The sequence below is a fragment of the Pyrus communis genome, chromosome 7 (assembly GCF_963583255.1).
Source record: "Pyrus communis chromosome 7, drPyrComm1.1, whole genome shotgun sequence".
In the NCBI taxonomy this organism is placed as follows: domain Eukaryota; kingdom Viridiplantae; phylum Streptophyta; class Magnoliopsida; order Rosales; family Rosaceae; genus Pyrus; species Pyrus communis.
In genome coordinates, this window is record NC_084809.1 from 5,001 (window position 1) to 11,336 (window position 6,336).

Sequence of the window (6,336 nt, forward strand, 5' to 3'; positions counted from 1 at the left end):
AATAGATTATCATTCTCATCTATTTGTAAGCTTTGCTCTCACAACTATACTTTCCATTCTCATACCATGTTTGTTCAAGTGAAAGATGAAGTTGAAGGGTTGTTTTCACTCTCAATATACCCAATAGATTATCATTCTCTCACAACTATACTTTCCATTCTCATAAACACTCAAAACAAAACAAAAACAAAAAAACAAAAAAAACAAAAAAAAAAAAAAAAACCAAGCTTAGTTTACGATGAAAATGGGGGAAAAAAAAATATTGTAAAAACCCCTTGCCGGTGGTGGTTGCCAGCGACAGTAGCCGCCGTCGATCGTCGGACCCAGAAAATATATGAACCTCAATGGGGAGGGGTGGAAGGATAGGGATACAAATGCATTGAACGAAATAGGTTGAAATTAGAGTTAGAATGGACGTAGAATATATGAATTTCCGGAAAGCCAAACACCTTCAGAAAGGGAGTAGGGGGGTGGGAAAAAAGTCCCCAAATTTCCCCATTTTTGGCCCCCGGATTTGGCGACTTTGGGAGGGCATTTGGGCTAGCAAAGTTGGTCATTTTGAGAAAATAAACACATAGCGACGGTCATTAGAGGCGGAGGAACGTTTGTTAAGAAGGAAGCGCATCGAAAGGAGACGATGAAATCAGAAAAACGCGATTTTGAGGGCCTAAACGGCCGAGTTTGGCTAAAATCCACCGACCCTCCAATGTTCATGGGGGCCCTGGTCTAGGGTCCAATCCGCTTGTGGCAACGTCGGTTCAGATTAATTTCATCTCCTTCACAGCGGTTGAACAGTGTTTTTGTCCCCCTCCCTCTACTTTTCCAAAATTCCGCTTACGTCCATTCCCCTCTTTTCCCCTAATTCCCGCCGTGTCCCCTCTTCCTTCCTTCCTTCCCCGTCTTTCTCCTTCTTTCTCCATCTCCTTCATTATTTTTCTTTCTCCCTTTCCTTCCCTTCCTTCTTCCATCCATCCTTCCTCTTCTACCGTCTCTCCTGGTGAACTTGAGAAAGGGTCGGGAATTTGTCAACCCTCCTTCTTACTTATTCGTCTCTCTCATGTTCGCCCCTTTCTTTGACATTACCTCCTTCTTGTTCAACACCACGTCCTGCTCAACTTGAGAAAGGGCCGGGAATTTGTGGACACTACCTCCTGCTCAACAGTACCTCCTCGTGAACTTGAGAAAGGGTCGGGAATTTGTCAACAGTACCTCATTCTCAACAGTACCTCCTAGTGAACTTGAGAAAGGGTCGGGAATTTGTCAACACTACCTCTTGCTCAACAATACCTCTTCTTTATTTTTGACAAAGGGTCGGGAATTTGTCAACAGTACCTCTTGCTCAACAATACCTCTTCTTTATTTTTGACAAAGGGTCGGGAATTTGTCAACAGTACCTCTTGCTCAACAGTGATTCCACGCTCCCTCTCGCTGCAGTGTTCCCGCACTTCCCCCTTTCCCGCTACAATGACTTCAGGGTTCTTCTTCCCGCTATGGTGTTTTCCCGCACTTCCCCTTTCCCGCTACAGTGACTTCAAGGTTCTCCTTCCCGCTGCAGTGTTCTCCGCCCTTCCACTTTCCCACTACAGTGACTTCAACGTTCTCCTTCCCGCTACAGTGTTCTCCGCCCTTCCACTTTCCCGTTCCAGTGTTTTCCTCCCTTCCCCCCTTCCCGTTGCAGTGACTCGACTTGACGCTTCCCCTTTCTCGCTACAGTGACTTCAACTTCAACTACCTCCTCGTCAACAGTACCTCCTGCTGAACTTGAGAAAGGGTTGGGAATTTGTCAACAGTACCACGCTCCCCTTTCCCTGCCACGGTGTCTTCCCCCCCTTCCACTTTCCCGCTACAGTGTTTCCCCGCTTCCCCAATTCCCGCTACAGTGACTTCAATCTTCTATTTCCCGCTTCAGTGACTTCAAGCTTCCCCCTTCCCGCTACAGTGTTTCCCCCACTTTCCCGCTACAGTGTTTTCCGCACTTCCCGCTGCAGTGACTCAACTAGACACTTCCCTTTTCTCACTACAGTTATTCCAACCCGCCCTTCCACTTTCTCGCTACAGTGTTTTCGCCCTTCCACTTTCTCGCTACAGTGTTTCCGCCCTTCCACTTTCCCGCTACAATGTTTCCGCCCTTCCACGCTTCCCCGCTACAGTCTTTTCCGCACTTTCCACTACAGTGACTCAACTCGACACTTCCCCTTTCCCGCTACAGTGTTTCCACACTTCCCTTTTTCCGGCTACAGTGGCTCGACCCTTCCCCTTTCTCGCTACAGTGTTTTCCACCCTTCCGCTTTCCCGCTACAATGTTTTCCACCTTTCCACTTTCCCTGCTTTCCCGCTACGGTGTTTTGCGCGGAAAAGGGCATGCTTCCTGAGACGCGGAATGGGGCACGCTTCCCGAGGTACGAAAAATAGGCACACTTCCCAAGGTACAAAAATGAGCACGCTTCCCGAGATGCGAAAAGGGGCAAGTTTCCCGAAATGCGGAATGTGGTACGCTTACCGGCGTAAAAAATGGCATGATTCTCGAGGTGTGAAAAAGGGCACACTTCCCGATGCGAGGAAATGGGCGTGATTCTTGAGGTGCGAAAAGGGCATGCTTTACGAGGCACAAAAAGGGGCATGCTTTACAAGGTGCTGAAAGGGACACGATTTCCTATGCACGAAAAGGGGACGCTTACCGAGGCATGGAAATGGGCACGATTCTAAAGTAAGTAAAAAAGGCCCGCATCCCGATGCGCAGACATTGGCACGTTTACCGAGGCATGGAATTGGGCATGATTCTCGAGGTGCGGAAATGGCGCTTCCTGATGCTCAAAAATGGGCATATTTACTGAGGTGAGGAAGTGGACATGATTCTCGAGGTGCGGAAAGGGGCACGCTTTGCGAGGCATAAAAATGGGCACGCTTCCCAATACGCAGAAAAGGGCATGCTTACCGAGACGCAGAATGGGTACGCTTCTTGAGGTGCAGAAAAGGGCACATTTCCTGAGGTGCGAAAAAGGGCACACTTCCTGAGGTGCGAAAAGGGGCACGCTTCCTGATATGCGGAAATGGGCACGCTTACCGAGGCATGAAAATGGGCACGATTCTAAGGTACGAAAATGGGCACGCTTCCTGATGCGCAAAAATGGGCACATTTACCATGGCACATAATTGGGCACGATTCTCGAGGTGCGGAGAAGGGCACGCTTTACGAGGTACAGAAATTGGCACGTTTCCCAACGCACTGAAATGGGCACGTTTCCTGAGACGCAGAATGGGGCATGCTTCCTGAGGTGAGAAAATGGCATGTTTCCCGATGCGCGGAATGGGCACGCTTCCCAAGGTGCTGAATGTGGCATGATTTTCGAGGTGCATATGAGGCACGATTCTTGAGGCACGAAGTGTGGTACACTTCCGGATGTGTGAAAATGGGCACGTTTACCGAGGCAAGAACATGGTCACGCATCCCGATGCACGAAAAGGGACACGTTTCCTGCTGCGTGGAAATGAGGCACGTTTTCTGAGGTGCAGATAGGGCACGTTTACCGAGGCACGAGAATGGGCATGCTTCTCGAGACGCTGAATGTGGTACGTTTTCCAATGCGTAAAAAGACATGCTTTCGGAGGTGCATATGAGGCACAATTATCGAGGCACGAAATGTGGCACGCTTCCTAATCTGCGAAAATGGGCATGCTTACCGAGGTGCAGAAGGGGGCACGCTTTCTGATGCGCCTAATGAGGCACACTTTTCGATGCGGAGATGGCACGCTTACCGAGGTGTGAGAATGGGCACGCTTCCTGCTGTACGAAAAGGGGCACACTTCCCGATTTGTGAAAAGGGGCACGCTTTACCGATGCACGAAATGAGGCATGTTTTGCGAGGTGCAGATTTGGGGGCACGATTCTCGAGGTGCAAAAAAAACACGCTTTTCGAGGCACGGAATGGGGCATGCTTCCTCGAGATGAGGGGATTGGCACGATTTTCGATGCGCGAAGGGGCAATATTCTCGAGTCCCGAAAAGGGGCATGTTTTCTGCTGCACGCTTTCCGAGGTACTAAGGGGCACACTTTTCGAGACACAGGAAGAAGAGTCACGTTTCCCATGATGATAAAAAAAAGGCACGCTTGCCGATGCGTGGGAACGTGCACACTTACCGAGGTGCTGAATGGGCACGCTTTTCGAGGTACCGAAAAGGGAACATTTTCCCATGAGAGATGGGCATGCTTATCGAGGTGCGTGAATGGGCACGCTTCTCGAGACGCGAAGCCGAGGCACAATTCCAGAAACACGGAAATAAGGCACGCATCCGGAGGGAAAAATAGAGCAAAAGAAGTAGCGTCTTACAGAACAAGTTGTGATAGTTATCTTGAGTTGAAGCCTAAAGCAACAGGTTGAAGCTTCGACGCGACGGGTTGAAGCTTTGGCACGACGGGTTGAGGGTTAAGAGTTGAAGCCTAAAGCGACGGGTTAAAGCTTCGGCGCAACAGGTTGAAGGTTTGGGGGGTAGGGTTTAGTTTATGGTTTAGGTTTTAGTTTTATGGTTTAGGTTTAAGGGTTCAAGCTTTAGGCGACGGGTTCAAGCTTTAGGGGATGGGTTAAGGCTTTAGGTGACGGGTTCAAGCTTTAGGCGATGGGTTAAAGCTTTCGGCGACGGGTTGAAGCTTTAGGCGACGGGTTTAGGGTTTGGGGTGGGGTTTAGTTTATGGTTTAGGTTTTAGTTTTGTGGTTCAGGTTTAAAGGTTTAGCCTTTAGGCGACGAGTTCAAGCTTTAGGGGACGAGTTCAAGCTTTAGGCGACGGGTTAAGGCTTAAGGCAACGGGTTAAAGCTTTCGGCGACGAGTTTAGGGTTTGGGGATAAGGTTTAGTTTATGGTTTAGGTTTTAGTTTTGTGGTTCAGGTTTGAAGGTTCAAGCTTTAGGCGACGGGTTAAGGCCTTAGGCGACGGGTTGAAGCTTTAGGCGATGGGTTGCACCCTATCGTTATTTACTCTCACTCCTAACAAGGCATTACGTAAAGCAATTAAGGATATGAAAAACAAAATACACGACTTAGTAAAGGGCCCTTGGTGAAGGGGTTTATTTACTCTCACTCCTAACAAGGCATTGCCTTCTCAACTCTTAGGACGATTACTGAACCTGATAAATCTATTATTCATGCACCCTATCATTGTTTACTCTCACTCCTAGCAAGGCATTGCGTAAAGCAATTAAGGATATGAAAAACAAAATACACTACTTAGTAAAAGGCCCTTGGTGAAGGGGTTTATTTACTCTCACTCCTAACAAGGCATTGCGTTCTCAACTCTTAGGACGATTACTGAACCTTATAAATCTATTATTCATGCACCCCATTGTTCTTTACTCTCACTCCTAACAAGGCATTGCATATAGCAATTAAGGATATGAAAAACAAAATACAAGACTTAGTAAAGGACTCTTGGTGAAAGGGTTTATTTACTCTCACTCCTAACAAGGCATTGCGTTCTCATCTCCTAGGACGATTACTGAACCTGATAATTATTTAGGAGAAGGTACCCGAATTGAATAAAGTAGACGAAAGACAAAGAACGACTGACGAACGAAGAAAGATGAAAGACGAATGATAATCCTATACACGTGTATCGCAACCCTAAACCTAAAGGCCACGCGACTCGTTAAACATATACGTGACGGGTTAAGGCAATACGCGACGGGTTAAGGCAATTCGCGACAGGTTAAAGCAACAACGTGAAAATCGAGGCACAGGCAACCGACACGAAAATCGAGGAGCCCCAAAAGAACTTGAAAACTTTGAACGCCAGCAACACGCAAATCGAGGTGATGCAAAAATCGAGTAGGGGCAAACAACATGAAAATCGAGGAAGCCAAAGAGAACTTGAATACGATGAGGGATGGCGACACGTAAATCGAGGCGACCCTAAACCCCAAACCCTAAACCCTAAACCCCTAAACCCTAAACCCTAAACCCTAAACACCTAAACCCTAAACCCTAAACCCTCAACCCTCAACCCTCAACCCTCAACCCTCAACCCTCAACCCTAAACCCTAAACCCTAAAACCCTAAACCCTAAACCCTAAAACCTTAAACCCGAAACCCATAGTAATTAATAAACTAACTACCAAGGGATGACTCATCCCTAGTGTACACATAGCAACACGTAAGAAGATATTGAATGGGGGATGGGCTACCATGGGAGGACCAACTTCCGCAGATTTTGTAGATGAGACTCTGTTTTGCAATTTGAACAGCTAAAATTCCATTTTAATTGTAGAATTTCTACCAAAAGATAAATAAAAATGAGATGGTCAAGAAAGACAAAGCATCTGGGTAAGGAAGTGAGGTTGTGAATGGT